The sequence below is a fragment of the Corvus kubaryi genome, unplaced genomic scaffold (assembly GCF_017639235.1).
Source record: "Corvus kubaryi isolate FWS band 111438036 unplaced genomic scaffold, C.kubaryi_AGA036_p1.0 71, whole genome shotgun sequence".
NCBI lineage: Eukaryota > Metazoa > Chordata > Aves > Passeriformes > Corvidae > Corvus > Corvus kubaryi.
The window spans coordinates 16,348,236-16,367,370 of record NW_024582059.1 but is presented as its reverse complement, the minus strand read 5'-3'; the positions used below and the strand labels follow the sequence as shown (position 1 = coordinate 16,367,370).

Here is a 19,135-nt window from a genome sequence, read left to right as displayed (position 1 = left end):
AAGAAAAACACATTTTTGTGAATGCTAGAGCAAAGCAGGACATTTGTTGCCTCCAATACCACAAACATTGAAGTTGAGCCTCAGAACAGTTAGAGTATTTTTTAGATTCCATTCTTTAGATAGCCTAAGGTATGATTATCCTAGGGAAATTCCTCTAGCTCCCAGCAGGACTGGTGAGCTCAATCTTGCAACTGAACTACACCACGCTATACAACAAAGAGCAGAACAGCAAGACAGGCATTCATGTTATCATTGCTTGCACAACTTTTACACACCTTGAGATCCTGCTTTCTCCAGAGGCACTGGCCTCAGCTGATCCAAATCCCATTTTAGCGTTCCCACTGGGTAACCTCAATGCAGATGAGGCAGGAGTGCTAAGGACAGGGCAGGAGGTGTGAGATGCCACTGCCCTCTCTCTGCACGCACTGTACAGCCAAGCCCCCGAAAATGAGACAACTCAAGAATGAGATGCCAAAGGAGTTACCAAGGACAAGTCCCCCCGCAGACTGCTGTGCTGGGGGAGCTGACCCATGAACAGAACTGCCTTCCTCAGCATCTGGGCTAGAAGCAAAGTCCTTTATGAGCACAGTTGGCTGAACAAACTGGAGGAGTCAGTTCCTTCCAACTCGGCGGTAGCAATGAGGATGGAAAAAAAGCTTACATGCAGTGTAATACCCAAGCCAGCAGAAGGAAGACTGAAAATTGGGATGGAAAAAAATAGAGAATATAATTATCGGAGCAAGGAGTATTTTCCATCCAGATCTAACAAGTTCCCACCAAACACTGAATGAGTACTACAGCTCCAATTCCACCCGGCAAGAGACTTGTAAATTCTGCTGAAATGATACAAAATACCATCCCTGCAAATTACTCTGCCACACTCACCTCTTCCCAAGCCTCTGGAGCTCTGCTTTTGGGCAACTGTCCTGACCTTTGGTATAGCCAGGTACAGAGCTGATACAGATGCAGCCATTCCCTCCAAGTTATTCTTCCATGCTTCCTCTCTTAACAGCTCCCATCTCACCAACTACTCTACTCAGATAAAAAGGTTGATAGCTGAACTATAGCATGAGAAAGAAAAGGTGCCACAAATAAACCTTCGGGTCATCTGAAAATTGTCACTGAGAGACAATCAAAATAAATCCCAATTTCTTTCTTGAGTTATATTACCAGCTTTCTCCTCAGAGGTGTGTATCAAAATATCCTGGAACACTACCATATTTCAGTATGTTATTTCCTGTCTATTTACAAGAACAACAGTTTACACGCTAATTCTTTTTCACTTCATCCATTTCTAAATCTGAGCATACCTACTTCTGCTGCATTACAATCTGTCTCATAGCAGGCTTATGTTCAAAAAAGCAATGATTTTTGTGAAGTCTCTGACAAAAGAAGCTGGTATTTTGTACGAAGTATGAGAGTTACATTAATTTTCCTCTGCTGACAACTTTCCAAACTACCACAATTCTATGCCACTGTGATCTGTAACAGCTAGAGCCTACAGAACAAATTTAACACGTTCTTGATTTGTTCTAATTCTGATCTTATTTTGGGAAGTCGAGTCGCTTTTTCCTTAACCTTGTGATTCATTTTTGATGGGAAAAACCCCCAAAACACACCCATAAATAATCCAGCCATGTTGTAGGACTTAGTGAAACAATTCTTTCCAAGAAAGAAAAATAATTTCTATTTCTGCTATCTAAAAAATTGAAACTCCAAAACAAGGCTTCTCTTCTGTCAGGAGCACTGGGAATTAATTCATAGCACACAACAACATATACACAGGCTTTTCCAGTACGGACACATTGGAAATTTCTCATCAGGAAGCACTGCTCTGCCCTTCAGCTGGAGGTGCATTATAGCCACAGGTCCCACATGCTCATTCTGAGGAACTGACCAAAGTTGAAATTTCCAATTACAGGTAGGTTTCAGCAGATCCAAGCTTTTGGAAACAGATTCCAGTATATGCTGCAGGGATGTAAACATCTCTGTAAGACAGATCACAGTGCTGGCAAACCCCTTCAACCAGAAATACAACAAACTTCATCAAGTGATATTTATGCTGGGAGAACTTGTAACTTTCAGTATAACACTTGAAAAGGGGACTTTTCCACCTCACCACGAACACAATGTCCCTTTAACTGCTGCTGCTGCTTTTACTTGCCCAGTACAAAACCAAAGAGCACACGGAGTACCTCTGCTCCTTACTGCTGCTGCTCCTTTCCACTCCCAACCTCTTTTCCAGTTTTCCAGGATAGTGTGGATACGCTGGTTTGGCCCGGCTCAGCCCCACCTTCAGCTACCACCAGACCATATCCGTGCAGCTCTCCAGCACTGGTCCAATGTATGTTTTATTCCCATTAGGGCAGCTCAGACTGCTGCCTAAACAGCCTCGGACAAAGATTACGCTGCCACAGCGGTTTCTGCGCGGAAGAGCCATTTCTTTTTAATGCTTCTCATGTCTGCAGCAGCGTGAAGCTGCTCCACACAGCCCCATGCCCCGTGTGGATGGAAGTGGGCAGGGGGAACAGGATGGGGCTGCCTCCCAGGCAGCTGGCTGCCAGCCCCAGGAGAGCAGCCTTTCCTTTGGGGCTGCTGTCTGAGGCTTTTTTAAATCCCACTTTAGAAAAGGCAGCTTCGATTTGTCAGATGTAAAAGTGGCCTGCAAGAGCCACTATGGCAAACTACTGAATTCCACAGGGTTATACAGGCTTAGATATACTTATCTCTTTTATGGTATATGACTACACAACCACCATCTTCTCCAGATATTAAGTGTCAAGCAATGAATCTAAGGGATTCTTTCACTTCAGTCATGCAATTCAGATGACAGTGTGGTTTCAGCTGCACTAGGAGACTATTTTGAGTGCTCTGAATGTATACAATATAATTCTACACTCAGAAGTAGCCAAAATACTGATCCAATACTTCAATGAGCTGGTAAGTGCAGAAGTATATGAAATAGCTAGAAAACCCAAAGGGGCATGGAACAAAAGGGATAGACAGCACGGCAGTGATTTTGTTATCGTAACACTGGGGTCGATCCTACAGATGACAGAAAAAGAACATGCCTGTCATCTGGTCTTGCAATGCTTGGATCTCAGTGCTGAAAATGCTCAGGTACCCACCACCAACAGGGTGTTTGTTATTCAGTAAATTACATTTTCTAGACTAAAGCTACATTTTTATCCGCAAGCCTGTCAGTTCCCCCCGAACTGGAAGCTAACAAAGCACCAAAGAAAATTTTAAACAGTGACATCTCAGCATTTCCTCTTCCACATCCACTAATTAATCAGCTATGCAGTCCTGCATCTTGCCTGCTTAAGGCCAAGAAGCCCTTCCTGATCCAGACTTTGGTGTAAATGATTGTTTTAGTTACATTAGTTACAGAAAAAGGAAAAAAGGAATGAGCCTTATCCTTACGTAGGTACTCCACCACTGGGAATACTACCATGAACTCTGAAGACAGGCCATCAGAAATAAAGGCCAGGTCCACTCTGTCCTGACCCTGGTTCCCGGCTGTTTAAGAGAACACACTTTCACTAGTTCATAATAAGGTGCAAGAGAAACGCTGGTTCCATCTGCAACACCGCAGACACAACCCAGGCAGACAACAGGAAAAAGGGATAAGCAGCAGGAGGATTTGTGGGGCTTTCCTCACCCCAAAGAAAGCAAGCTTTTCCAAGCTGGATGAGTTCTCAGACTGAGGTCCCCTGCCTGTATTACCAACTTCTCGCTGTCAAAATTCAGGAAATTTCAAACTTTCCGGTACTTTCAAAATATTCAGTACCTGACAAGCACCCAGCATTTAGCTTGCTAGCACTGAACTATTTCCTATGGGCTTGACACCCAGTGGAGGAATAGCCAGGTGGGAGGCTCCAGCTTGCAATGCCTGGTTGCAGCAGGGCCTCTTTGGGTGTGCTGCATCATCAAATAACCATGAATGCACAGTCTTACAGCAAGCAACAAGTCACTTCAGCTCTGTAAGTTTCCTTTAACCAACTAAATCACTCTCACATGCCAAATTTAACAGCAATAACAACAGGAGATAAGGCAGTATCCTTAGTGCAAAATCACACCGATTTCTTATATGGAACAACACCTACCAAACTTGTGTCCTGTGAATCAAGAGGCTGAAAGCTTCACCTTGCAGTGTCTTCCCATGCCACAGGTGATACTCTCCCCACTCCAGCCTCCTGCAGTTCAGCTGGCTGACTGGGATGGTCCGTTTGCTAATAAAGTGCTTCCCAGTATTTACATACCTGACGGAGGGCCTGCCCCTCCTCATTTTGTCACTAATTTTGTCTGGGTTTAAATGAGTGCTACCAGCACCTGCTCTTGTTTTAGTTTATATTGTTCTAAGTCACCCCCTGACCTATCACAGTTCTTTGCTGTATCAGTTGGTAATTCTGTATCAGCTCCCCCAATTATAGTGTGTAGGCAAGAATTCCAAACAATTCTAAACGGTAACTGCTGTTTTAACAACTATCCTGTGGCAGCACAGTTCAAGGCCACAGGAATCTCTAGTGTCTCCAGCCTTCCCTGCTTTAAGGAGGCTTTCTTGGGGGCAAGCAGCTCTGCTCTCATTACAGGGAAATGCTTTATTCCTGATCTGTTGAGCTGAAATAAAAACCAATTGTGTCTAAGCCTTCTTTCTAGTGTCCCTGTAGAAATAAGGTGATTTATTTTCTAGGAAAAAATATGTGAGCTGCAAACATCAAAAGCAATAATAATCTAGAGTTAACTCCTCATCGATTCTCCTTTCACCTAAATCAGCTCATCCAATTTGTTGTTGCGTGACTGCAGTTACTATTACATCTATTTAATGTGTGCCGGGTAAAAGAAAGCGGTACAACCACTGCCAAGGGCTTCAGGAAATGAAGGTTTTGCTTCCTTGTCCCAGCTGCTCCTGGCTTCTTTGCAACTTTCACAGTCAAGAGCCCATTTTGTACAAAGCCAGTGGCGCTTCAGCTCCCAGTGAAGTGTTTCAGAGCACCAGCAGCAAGGACTGTCTTCCCATGGCACTTCTGCACTGCCACTCTGACATCAACAGCAATAACAACAGGAGATAAGGCTTATTCCCTTTTCTCTCAACAACAGAGCAGCTTGTGCTGTCCCCTCTTGCCCCAGCACTGAGGATGTTCAAATGCAGAATAAAGCCTCAAAGTCCTTACAACATTGTCATTAGAGCCATTCTGCTTTCAGGAAAAAAAAAAAAACACCAGGTACTCAAGGGTAAAAAAGAACTTCCACATGGTGTGGAGCATGGTTGAAGGGACAGACACAACTTTTTCACACAGCTGTGAAAGGACAAAAATGCCCTGTTAAGCCTCCTTCCTTGGTGGTCCTTAAAACTAGGCATCACATTTATATTGTTATCAGTACATATGGTAATTTCTGCTCAAGGTTCTATGTGCTGCCATTTTTCGGATAAAGTAGCCAACAACAACACAGTGGAAATCTCTTTCCCCTTTAACTCAGGACAGAGTGAACAACATCCTTTGATCAAAATGGGACTGAAAGTCATCTTAACACTGCACATTGCCTCTTCCCAAACCTCCAGTTACTGGGCCTGGCACCAGCAGCCTTGAAGAAGGGTCTGTCCCCGACAGGCCGCTCAGCCCAGTCCATGTTTTCACCCGGCACAAAAGGCGACAGCCTGACAAGTGCATTAAAACTTTAAGGTATCCAAAGGAAGCCAGACAGAAACTTCGTGTACAGACCCCCCCCAGGGGACTGTTCTTTGATTTAGCTTCCTAAAAATAGCTCTTTAGAGGGGATTGAGGCTTTCAAGGGTTGCTTGTTGCTTTTTAAACCAGTTTTGAAAAGACTCCCTCATCCATAGGCTTTTGTTGCTTTCAGCAACTTACAGGTCAAAAAGCAGAAGATGTACTGACAAAAGAAACCTGACCTACATCTTGCCTCACTCTGCTGGGTTACATCGTTCCTATGCATGCTTATGTAAGAAAGAGAAATGGTGCACACCAAAGAGGGCTCAGGAATCGCAGCCTCTGCTCCTGCCTCTTCACTAGCTTTTCACCCAGCATTGGTGAATTCCTTTAAAATTTTTCTACCGTATTTTCCTCTTTCTGCAAAAAGCAATTAAGAATATTGACTGACCTCACAGGGGAGACACAGTATTTCAGTTAATTAAAGGTTGTAAAGAGTCTTAAGAACACCCAGTGAAAGGCTTTATAGGAATGCGAAGTGCGTCATAAACTCAGAAAATGTACCAGCAGAGACACAAAGGTCATATCTGAAATGAGGTGTGTCAAATAAGCATCCCATTTAAAGAAAAAAAGTTGTAATTTAAATAACTACAACATGGTCTCCCACCACACCTTAAATGAAATTTTACAGGACACTCATGAGAAAGGCAGTAATTTCACATGCTACTCAGTGAGCTGGAAGGAATCTAAATAGATAAATAAGGTGATTTGCAATCAGTGATACCTGTCAGAAACCACTAACTATAAAAGTTAGGGTATTATCTGCTTTAAAAAGGCAGAATGAGGGCCCACACAAGCATAAGCAGAAATGTCTTTCACTACTACTTAATGCTATCTTTAAGTAAAAGCCTCCTTTCAGATTTGGTGTTAAAAGCAGAAATCGGCTCCTTGCAGTACAGAAGCTGAAAGCTACCAGTGCCTGGGTTCTTACAGGGTTGAAGGATAGGATCTCCTGAGTTGCAGGGGAGCAAACAACAGGCAGACAGGGGCAGGAGGTGCATGCAAGGACAGGGGACAGGCTTCTACCACATCCATCTGCTGGGTTAGCTGTAGATTTTGCCCCCAGGGGATTTCACACTGGAGCAAGATCCCATGCCCCGACTTAAAACTTGCCAGCTGCCAGCCGGACCAGCCAGCATCACAAGTCAAGTCACGGATCAGGGCAAATACTTCAGAGGCACTGATGGAATAATTACACAGCAGTGATTGCACCATTTCACAAGTACCCACTGCTGCCTCGGGATCCTTTTGCTAAGCAGAAGGATCCAGATGCAGTCGGGACCACAACTTAAGCACCTTTAGAGAGGGAGGCCTGTCAGGTGAGGATGACCCTCCCAGGAGACCCTGGGCACTGTGCAGCTGTACTCCTGCTGGAAAGCTGGCCCAGAGAAAGTTTTTGACAGTTCACTTAGGTGCCCTTAAGGTTACCAGAAGCTTATGCAATTCATCATCTTCTCTGCGTCAAATCCCCACACCGTTTTTTTCTTTTCCCTTAAGAGTCCTCTCTATACCACATGTGAACCTCAGGGTGTTAGGTCAGGCTTTGGAAGGTTGGGAAGGAGTACAGGAGGTACTGATGCACTTGCACAGCTGACCTTCCTGTTTTGCCTGATGAACATCACACTGTTCAGGGTTTTCAAAGCCATTTATAAAGCAGAGAGATCCCACCAGTTGCCTCACAGCCTTTTAGGACCAGACAATAACTGCTTAAGGTAAGAAATTCTTTGGTGAAGGATCTCAGCATCTTCTTTCTATTGCTCCACTGCTTCCATTAGCTTCTTCTGCTCTTAGGCAGTGTCCTACCCCTCACCTCTCCCAGCCACAAAGGCACAGGCTCTACCATATATCAGCGTACGCCAAGGGAAAGGCAAAACGAGATCTGTATTTCCCAGTCTATCATCCCATCTTTTGGAGGCAGGAAAATGACAAAAGACGAGCCCATGCTCATTTGTTCCCCTCAGGATGTCAGTACTTAAATGCACCGGTTGTGGCCCAAGATTCATTCCTGCCAGTAATGGTCACTGGGTGATCATAGTGTGATCTGGGTAAGGTGTGCACCCTGATTTCTGAAGGAAGAGCACGTGAGGTACAGCTTCCATAGGCTGAAGAAGGGCAGATGATACTGTGATTCAGCACTGAGATTCCTCACCATTACCATGCTGTTTCAGAAAAAAAACCAAAACAAAGAAAAACCACAACTTCTGAGTTGGCTTAAATCTGGCCAATTGACCTTCTATTGCTCCAGGCCTCCTTCTAATGACTGCAAAACTTCCAACCACAGCATTTCTGATTCACTCGTATGTGTCCAAAAAATCCTACTTACAGGCTTTTGCCAGTGGCAACCAAGATGAAAAAGCTATTTGTGGAACTGAGAAAGACAAGATGATATAGAAGAAGGAAATAAAACAACCAGGGCATAATCTAATTCCACAAGAATGAATTCTACTTTCAAACCTACTCAAATTAAGTTTAAATGAAAAAAATATTTCCTGAGAAGACATTTCTCATTTCAAGCAGCCACAGCTCTCCTGATTCTGAGTGCCTGAATAAATATATGGCACATACCACATTTAATAAGGATAGATTTTTCCACTTTATTTTTGACCATTTATTGCAAGCTCCAATTGCACAGCCATCTCTTCCGTATTTTAAGTCACTCTGGGCTTGTATTTTACACCTTCAACCTATCATTTTATTAGTTTTCATGTTAGTAGCACACAGCAATAGAGACGTCCAAAGCCACTAACTCTCCTTTTCTTTTATACTGAAACAAAGATCTCAATGGGAGGACATGAACAAATGGTGCCAAAATACACTATCTCTTTCCTCTGGTAACACAACACCATCAATTGGCTCCCTAACTGGCTGAAGTTTAAAATCCACAGACAAGAATGGTGAATTTTTACTGTTAGAGGAAACATTTGGGGGCTTTGTTCACTTAATATTGGAAACCTAGTGCTTCCTCATTACAAATCCAACTCATTTGCAATGGAGATATCCCAGGGGGAGAATAAAGGAAACCAAATGAAGCCTGAAGCAGACTGCAAACAAGGAAGCTGAAACAACTGCTGGATGCTGTTAGCTCTTCCACACATTTTCAGGAAGCACTCCTAGCACACAGACAGATGAGTATTGCCTGTATTTTCCTGCATGAGAATGGTTCAAAGCTGCATTAGGGGACATTCAGACTGGACATGAGGAAGCATTTCTTTACTGAGAAGGTGGTTATACTAAACACTAGAAGAGCCTTCCCAGACAGGTGGTTGACGCTTCAAGACTGATGCATTTGGACAATGCCCTTAATAACATACTTTAACTTTTGGTCAAGTGAAGTGGTCAGGCAGTTGGACTGGATGACCATTTGTAGGTCCTTCCAAATGAAAAATTCTGTTCTATTTCTACTCTGTTCTAGCCCATCCCATCTCTAAACATATGACACTTATTTTTCACATTCTTTGCTGCTTCTAGCTGCCCCATTTTTATTTATGACTAAGTGTAAAATGTCGGCTCAGGTATTCTCTGACACTTTTCCCATGCAGAGAAACTGGATTTCTTTAGTTTTGTGTACAAAGCTCCCTCTTTACCCTGCTGCCAGATGGGTTGAAAAGTGCACAGGTCCAGGATTTATCTGCATACCTGGAAAAGGGGATGGTTTCAGAGGCATCACAGAGCAGCTCTTGTGACAACCTGAATGACCCCAACATGTTCCTGGTCATTTTGACAGTCTGACACTTCCATCATTAAATATAAAAAACTGCATTATTCACAAAATCTGTTGCCAAGAGAAGGTTATAATTGCTCCCCTCCCAGCAGAAATGAACGCTGAGAACTTACAACTTTTTACATGCATGGTGTTAGCACACTTCATAACTATGGCTTGGAAGAAGAGCTGCAGTCTATGGATAATGTCCAGGTTAAGTAATCTGCTACATCTGACATTCACAGACAGAAAAGTCAGTAACTTCATTTAATTATTAAAATGAGTTTGGTTTTGTATCAGACTTAAGGATGAGCTGGATTCATTAGAAAATGATGCTAAATTAATAAGCCACTTCTACTTGAATTAGCTAACAAAGATCAGGGGGGAAAAAACATCAAAAAGCCCCAGAAAGTTGTTTTTAAACAAATGAGGTAACTGTGATTTATTGCTCTGCATTTAGAGGACATGAGAATGAATTTGACAACTGTTCATGTTTAGTCATAGCTCAGAAACCTGTATTTCTCTGAATGGACATTTAAATGACAATGTCAGTCTGGACTTTACAGTTTCCATTTCAGCTGCATTGCTTGGATTCATAGCCCGCAAGAGATTATCAGGTGCAGAGCTTATGTGCAATCCATCACTTCCCAGCTGGGACAATAAAGACAGAAAGATACTCCACCTCCTTCAAATGAGATTTCTGCCCTGTCTCAGAACCTGCACAGACACTAAAGTACAAGTGTGACCCCATTTAGGAAAGAGAAGGCCAGAGGCTGCAGCAGGTCATCCTGCAGAGCAGAGGAAGGGAGCTCTACAACATCCATGAGCAGCTCAAGAATCAGGGTGCTACAATACACCCTTCAGGGCCACCTTCTCTGACTGATCTCAGGGCATGATGCATGACCAGCAGCACAGCATCTCACCCACTGACCTAATTAAAAGGCTTAATGGTGTGGGGGAAGAGAGAAGAGGGGTTTTATATCCAAATATTGTGTAAACACATACTCACTTCTTAAGAGTTCTCAGAAGCATTGCAACTCCCTTCCCCTTACCTCTCATATTTGCATAACCAAAAACCAACTCTCCTGCTGCTACTTTGAGCTGTCCTCAAGCAGGGTAGTGGACAGCATCTGTAGGCAGTTGAGAAAAACTGCAGTACCTCTGAGGTGATGGCATTTGTCTTTTGCTTTGAGGGCCACGTGTCTTTCCAACACAGAGGTACCAGAGTACTGAAATTAGATGATGAAGGTACTCACACAGAGTGTCCCCTGTGCCAGGCTGATTCCAGCACATGCCAGACAGGAACTGCACTGCTTACCTAGAAGGTATCAGGACTGTACTGTGAACAAGTATCCTCGGTGCAAACACAAACACTACAACATGACAGTGAGTATTTCTAGAAATGGTTTGTGTGGTACCTGCCCACAAAACACTCAGGATACCAGGAGGAGTAGTCAGGAAGACACAACACTGATGAAAACATACCCAGTCAACCTTCCCAGCAGTTGGTAAAACTTGTGCACTTGATCACCATAAGCAAACACGGAGCTTTCATCTATGCTGACACGTACAGCACGTCCCAGAGAAGTGACCTAACACTAAAACATTTGTCACTGAAGTTTTAGTAAAATCTCATGCACCTCTACTTTCTGCCAGAAGAAAACCCAATTAATTCATCTTAATTACTCTGAAACTATAACAAGTTCTAGACCATACAGGCTCAGTTTACTGAATTCAGGCCATGGAGTAACTGACTTTTCATTCTACTTGCCTTGGTTTTAGTAACTAGTGCTGATGACTATTTCTGGAGGATAAAAACCTGGGCTGGCCAGAACCAATGAAAACAAAACAGGGTATTTAAATCTTAATCTTGGAATTATTTCTTTTAGACAAGAACCAAAACATTAACTATTTCATCTCACATGAGCATGATTGATTATTAGCTAATTATTTGATCTCAGTTCATGCAAATGTAAGCCAACACATGCTATAGCTACTCTGCTTGCACCATCTGCACTGTTAACGTACAAATGCACAGATCTAGCAGGAGTACACTGACAACCCCATCACAGAAATGCCACTTCACCTGTCTTTTCAAATGTACCTTAAGCACAGCTAGGGCAGAGAACGTGACCACAGCAGCACAGATCACTTTAGTAATGCACATTTCCACTACACAGAGAAGGCTGCGACAGCAGCTCAGCATGCTGAAAACCTAGCAGGATCTCTAAAACACAGAGTTCATGGGAATTCAGCGGTTCCCCTTCCTTGTTTTTTCTACCAAGTAACTCAAGGGAGGCAGCACATCGTGCTATTTTAAGATAATGGTATCATTAAGGGTGAAACACATGTAGTTATTTTAAAACACAGCAATGCAGCTCAACTGCATCAAGGCTCACTCCGAAGCCTGGGTCTTACTCTGAAGCAAGGAATTCGCGCTTGCACAGCCGAGTTGAAACAAAAGGGTGCAAATGCGAGACAGCAAAGCACTGCCCCGCTCCCCACGGCACTTTACACACGCACAACTTTCCCTGCCGAGCCCAGCTGCGGCTCCAGCACCGCGCGAAAGCGGGGCGCTCCCGCGTCCCAGCAGGCCGGGATCCTCCTTCTTACGGCACGCTGGCAGAGGCTGTGACACAGCACCAGCTCTTGAAAGCGGCCAGGAGGCGGGCGGGATGCAGCCGGCGGCTCATCCCGCCGGCGGTGACACGGCAAAGCTGCCGTCCCTCCGGGACAGGGGCGCCGCGGAGCCTCCCCGCGCTCACCTGGCACCGGCGCTCGCCGGCGGCCGAGCCCGAGCAGCCCCGGGAGCCGCGGCCGGGCGCGCCTGCCCGCCCGCTGGCGCCCGTCCCGCCCGCGACTCCACCGCCCAGGAATGGCGACCACCGCGCCCAGGAGCGGCCCCTGAGCCCCCCGGGACCGGCTGCCCGCGCCGGGGACCGACCTGCGGGGAGCGCCGCGGCCGAGGCGGGGTCCGGCGGGCCGGGCGTCAGCGGCGCCGGGGGCCGCACGCACTCGGACACGCTCCGCTCCAGCCCCTCCGGCCGCTCGGAGCGACCCCCGGCCGGCCGCGTCCTCTGCCTACTGCAGCTCCTACTTGTTCCCGGCTACTCACCCAGGCACTGCCACGGCCGGGCTTCCACCAGAGCACGACGCCTTCCGCTCGGGAAACTTATCTCTCTCCCGCTACTACCATTTGCTAACTTGCCTAAAGATCCTGCAAAATCCCAGAAAAGGCTAGGAAACCAGAAGAGACGACTTAAAAGCTGACGGTCAGGACAGGAATTTATGGAATGAAATCTTTAAGGGCAGGAGCAGATAGAGCCAGCCAGCTAACGCTTTCATGCCCTGACTCTGGCCAGCAGCTTCATTTCGTGGGCAGACCAAGGCTTAGGAGATGATTTAAAATACCTGCTCCTGGCGTGTTCCCCTGTGCATCAGCCGGAGTCCCCAGCGTAGCCAGCACGCTGCCGTGCCTCGTCCTTCTGCCTTTTCCAGCAGACCCCTCACGATCACGGTGTCACGGTTCCCCAGGCCTTACAATCAAGCAGTTTGTTGTAAGGGAACTAAAAATAGCACTGAATTTTTCACTGGAGCACTTGCCTGAGTGAAGATAGTGCCAGTCAGCCCATGCATTAGTGAGCCGTACAGACCTTTAATACAGCCCAGATCCCTGGAAATAAGGCCATCGACATTTTTCAAAAGATGTTTTTTTCCTCTCTTTTCTTTTTTTTTGAAAATAAATCTTTCTGACCACTAAAAGACGAACTGAGTGGGGTTGTTTTAAGAATATCCTCGGGAAAGAGTGAGTCACTTAAGCTGCTTTTATGATAAAAGATCCCTGGAGGAACTCTATCTCCTTAGTCTCTGAGCTGTTCAGAGATCCGTATGTCCCCCTGCAAATCAAAGTTTAGAAAAACTATCGGGTTTTTCAGCTTTGTGTTGCTTGTTTTTAATAGTATGAGCACCTGCTTCCACTGTGGAGTTAGGACTAGCACGGGAAACAGAGCAGGATTTTATCCTGGCTAACACCTCAAGAGGATTGCTAACAGAAGCATATGTCTTGCAGGGCAGTGAAAAAGGTCTGCAAAAAAGTGTACAAAATGGCCTGTAAGGGAAGTTCATGGCACAGGATGACAAGTCCAGAAAAAAATTGTCCGGAGGAATTATTTTTTGCAAAGCTTTTCATTGCTGTGTCCTGAAAACATGAAATCACTAAAGACCAAAGTTGCAGGAGATGTCATTCAAGACAAAGATGCTAGAGCTGCTGCCAATATCTGCACTGGGATGGCAGATGCAGATTTGAATGTAAAACTTCCAGGCAGTGGATGCCAGACTCACACACATTCACACTGTGGCACACAAAGAAATGGGAAGGTACAGGTGATAGCTGGCAGCAGCCACTTGTGGCATTCCAAAAGGCTGGTAAAGCCACAGTGATTCTCCTGCTAGTTGCTCCCAGCTGTGAAGTGTGCCTGACAACAAGCCAGGATGTCTGAACCACAGAAAGTTAAGTCTCATTAAGATAAATGTATTTCAAAGGAAGATTTTAGGGTAGAAGTAAACACTAAAAAATTGGAGACTTACTGAGAATATCAGAGGAGAGATGCTGGGTTTTGTTTCACTGACTTTCATAGGAAGAAGTTGAAAAGACTGTTAATGCAAAATTGTCTCCCACACTTGTTTCCCCTTGTAAGTCTTCGAGCATTCCTTCAAGATTTTATTTGTTCTGCAGTCGAATTCCAATATTTTTGCCCTTGTGAAAGGGCTGGCAAATTCCTTCTGTTCCTTTCTATTGCTGACCAAACATGCTGGAAGGCATCATGTAACATCCACGTAGCAGCAGAGGTAGCCACAAGCATAACAACGTCTTCATTCCTGCTCCACTCCCCAGCTATTATTTATAGAGAGAAAGAGCATTAACGGAGCACAACGTTCTCACTAATTTAGTCTCACTTCACCATCTGTTACTTCCCATGAGTTGATCCTAATGAGAAACTACTTCAAAACACATTTGAGGACCAGCTGCACCCAGTGAAGTCACCACAGGAGAGAAATAGGGCCCTCCTAACACATCATATTCCAATGCTACAAAGCATCTCCTTCCCTACCAAAAATCCATGGGAACACTGCTGGTAATATGAACACAGCCCTAGGTCACAGCCTCTTGCAGTCATGTTGAGCAAGTATCACACTCAATATTGTTTTTCTGAATAATTCACAATTCTACCCAGTTAGAAGGGCAATGAGAGAGCTACAGACATCATCCATCCCCCAGGTCTGAGCAGCCTGCTTTCTGCAGCTGCTTCTCCTCCAGTGAGTTCATGGAATGATCACAGAAATTGGAATCTTCCCAAGAGTGACCATTACTGCCTCACCTTTTCCATGCAATTCCTTGTAAAAAGGGAGTCTCCATCTTCGTAGCTACCCTTTAAATACTGGAACACGGTGATACAAGGCCTCCCCTAAGCCTCCTTTTCTCAGTGCTGAACAAACCCAGCTCTCTCAGCCTTTCCTCATACGGCAGCCTTCCCAGTCCTTTGATCATCTTTGTGGCCCTTCTCTGGACTCCCTCCAGCTTGTCTACATATTTTTGTATTGCGGGGACCAAAACTGCACACAGTATTCCAGGTGTGGCCTGCAACGAGCAGTGGCCTGGACAAGCAGTAAGTAGAACAGGATTATGATTCTTTATCTCTGCTGGTGGTGCCCTTGTTGGTGTATCCCACCATCCTGTTGGATCTCTACCACAGCAGCACTGTTTGCTCATATTGAGCTTGTTGTCCACCAGGATACCTAGGGCCCTTTCCACAGAGCTGCTTCCAGCCAGGCAGATCGCATACAGCCCGTGCTTCACCCCCAGATTATTTTTTTCTGAGGTGTCCAAGGTGCAGGACTGTACACTTGTCCTTGTTGAGCTTCATAAGGTTCAAGTAGTCCACTCTTCCAGCCTATCCAGGTCTTCCTGCAGGGTGGGTCTCCCTTCTGAAGTGTCCCCTTCCCCACTCAGTTTGGAATCATTGGCAAACCTCATCAGGGTGCCCTTGGTCCCATCACCCAGATCACCTGTGAGGATATTAAACAGTGTTGGGCCCAATATCGATCCCTGGGGGACCCTGCTTGTGACAGGTCACCAGCCTGAAGAGGAGCTGTTTGCCGGCACCCCCTGGGTGCTCCCTGCCAGCCAGTTCCTCACCACTGCACAGACCATGTGTCTGTCCATAATGTGTCCTTTTCCCGAGGAGGAGGCTTGTGGGAAACCATATGGAAATCCCTGGAGAATCCAGGTAAACACTGTGCACCACCTGCCCCACTTGAACCAAGCACTTCCTTTGCCACAGAAGGTGATCAGCTCTGTCAAGCACGATTTGCCCTCAGTGAATCCGTGATGGCTTTTCCCAATCACCTGTTTCATTTATCTTGTGATAGCTCCCAGGTGGATTCCTTTGGTAACTTTCCCAGGAGCTGAAGTATTACCAATAGGCCGGAATCTCCTGGATCCTCCTTTGAGCCCTTCTTGTAGATGCGGGTGACTTTAGCCTTCTTGTAGCCTTCTCTGATGTCCCCTGATCTCCATGACTTCTCAAAGATTATGGAGAGCAGACTCACAGTGAAACCATCCAGCTCTCTCAACACCCTCAAATGGGCATTGTCAAGACCCATTGATCTGTGGGGTCAAGCTCCTGAAGCAGTTCACAGACCAGCTCTTCCTCCCCTGACAGAGGTGGGTTTGTGTTTGCACCAACCTGGATTGTTGTTCCCAAAGCCTGGGACCCGGCAGTGCTGGTGAGATGGAGGTGAAGAAAGTGTTGAGAACCTTTCAGTGCTGTTGGTGAGTAATTCACCTCTCCTGTTTAACAGCGAGCCAGTGATGTAAGTATTCAACAGTCAGCCACTCTCCAAAGAGTCAGATGCTGGCTGACACCATGCATGGAAAGACGAGTGGAAATACTGGACCACAGCTGCCAAAATTTAGAGTTCACCACTGAACTCACAACAAGATTGCTACTGCCAAGGCCCTGCAGACAGCTGAACCACATCACAGCAAGTATGCACCATTTTTCATTTGAATTGCTGATGTTAGACCTCTCTGTCCTCTTGGGAAAATTCCTTCTGAACATCCACCCAAATCAGAGTATGCTGGTCCCATATAGTGGTGGGAGAGACTACAAGACGAATTTGGTTGGAAGCCAGCCTGTAAGACTACTGCGTATTTTGGTCAAAAGCACATGAGGAAGAACAACAGCCACAGCCTGGGCCCAAGGATACCCTGGAAAACTGATGGTTTTTTAACTGCTTGAGACAAAATTCCGAAGCTTTGTGCTATAGGATTCCTTATTACAAATCAGGTTTAGCCTTAATCCTCTCTGTTACTGTACCTAAGTGAATCAGCTGCGCTTGGGAGTGCACTGAAGAAAGCCAAGGAAACCCAAGCTGTGCCACAAGCCTGCTGAGTGCCTGGGTCCACTTGCTCTGCCCAAGGCTCAAAGGAGCAGACTCAATGCAAGTGATCACTGCTCAGGTAAGCCACTGCTCCCAGTAAAAACTGTGCTAGAAATAGCCTCCTACCTTTCCTGCGATTCATAAAAAAGGCAAGAAATCTCCTTCTGTTGCCTTTGTTGCCTTACACTTCTGTTCTCCATGGCACCAGAGAATATTTAGAGCAGTATTTTGTAAACAGCACGTGTTCCAGTGGCTGGCGCAGCACTGGCCACAGCACTGTGGGGCTGCGTTCCTCAAATTTTTGGACACTGGTGGACACCAGGGCTGCCTGGGCAGGGAGCAGCTGTGTGTGTAGGTGGGCAGGGAACAATGGGAGGGACAGCAAGATGGGAAACACAGCAACTTTGCTGCCTGCAAAAATCATGGTCCTGACTGCAGCTCCCTGCATCCATACTGTTCATCAAGTTTTCCTTTTGTGCCAGCTGGCTGAGGTAAAGGGAACTGTTTTGCCAGACATTTTGCTTTCTTCTCTAGTACCATCACCAGCAATAACTTAAATGTCTTAACCGATGAAACCAACTGCTTAGTGATTTCTGCTCTACCTCTAAGGTTTGGGATCCACCACTTAAAATACTTGCTTCATATCCCACTGAAAAGATTCTTCCTTATTGCTGGAGAGACTGTAACTTTGCAGACTGGGATAATTTTTAATACTTCGTGTGACATCAGAACAAAATCCTTTTCTTCACAGTGTGTGCTTAAATGGGATTTCAGCCTCCTCTTCACTTTTAGTACTTTATGACAGGAACGTTTTCAGAGGTGCCAGCTGGGCTACACCCATGTAAAATGGGAATAACACCCAGAAATGGGAATTAAGGATCATATGCTAACGTAAATTTAGCTGTAGAGCATACTCCTTGTGTTTTATGACATATGTTTAACAATATGACCACAAATGTACTAAAGAAGGAGGTACAGAGGAAGACAGCTATGCAGTGTAGATACTCGCAGAACAGTACAAGGGGAATCTTTAAAGTACCCATAAATCCCCAACTGCTTGGGGAATTCAGTGTGACAAGAACACTTCGGGTTCTTTGTTAAAAGATCCTAGAAAATGTGAGGATGGCTAGATTTGGATCTGCCCTCCACTTTATCAGCAAGTCTCTTACTGTCAAAAAAATAATCTCTGCTGAAAGCAAAGCTGTCAGCTTGTCCCTCAGCATTACTAAAGGCAGCATTACAGTGATAGGCATTACTAGACATTCCTAGGAGAAGCTGAACTGTTCTTTCAGTTACTCTGCTGGATAAAATTGCTGTACACATTTCATGGACAGGTGAAAAGTCAGTCACATGCACAACCATAACAGCAAAGAGGACGTTACAATCACAGAAATTATTTCCTCTGTGATACAGATGCACCATCTGGTTTTGCATATTCCAGCACAAGAATAAATCTTCCAGAGTGCTTTCCTTCCAACTTCACTGCAGTCCAAATCCAGTTCAGCTGATATGTAAGAAATGAGTCTTTCTCCATATGTTTGTGCGTGTGGGCTTTGAATTGGTTATATTCGTGCAGCCCTTAGGGATGCCCAGATAACTCTGAATATCATGCTGAGATCTTCTCATGGAAGCTTCTGTCAGCTGTACCATGCAAAGGGCTCTCAGCTGCACACTATTTAACTTGCCCAATTACATTTTTGGCTGCTGTTCTGTCTTGCAGCTTAGAGAAACCCTCTCCAAGAGCTAGGTCACAGGAGGAAATTGCCAAAATATGCAATTTTTCAAAGAACTTACTCCTAAGGGGAATGGGAGATATGAGAAACATTACAGCAGGTCTGGAAGAAAACATTAGGAAAAAAAATATTGTGAAATTGTAATCCATAAAGACAACATCTTTTCTATCTTCCCCTTATATCTGGTTGTTACATTCGAAATGAACAGGTTCATAAACACAGATGCATCCACAAATTGCCCTTCAGATATTAACTCCCTTTCAGTTTTGATGCTGGGAAAGTATGGTGTTTGTGTGATGCATCTGTCTACTTGACATAAGCAAACACCAGCTGTTATTTCCTTGGTTTACGAAAAGAAGGAGTAAATAAAAATTTATTAATTAAACACGGAATTCAGAAAGCTCAGATGTGGATTCAAAACTTATTACACAATCATGTCAACTTTGAGTCAAGGAGAGCACATGGGACCTGTGTCTCCCTCTTGATCACAGTGAAATGCTGGTGACAGCAATGCCTTGGTTTCGAATCCA

General features: G+C 45.1%; 1 protein-coding gene across 8 annotated transcripts in view; it reads right to left on the bottom strand.

The window, feature by feature from the left end:
• ARHGAP24 (Rho GTPase activating protein 24) overlaps positions 1-19,135 on the bottom strand; it is a 186,521-nt gene that overhangs the window by 58,410 nt on the left and 108,976 nt on the right. The window contains exon 1 of one of the 8 annotated variants that reach the window (XM_042049766.1): positions 14,017-14,089. The exons of 5 other annotated variants lie outside the window; for them this stretch is intronic. The gene's annotated coding sequence lies outside the window, so the exon portion shown is untranslated. Of the gene's footprint in view, positions 1-12,544; positions 12,686-12,840; positions 12,976-14,016; positions 14,090-19,135 lie in introns of those variants that run through there. 2 more of the 8 variants (XM_042049764.1, XM_042049768.1) reach the window with 2 other exon arrangements.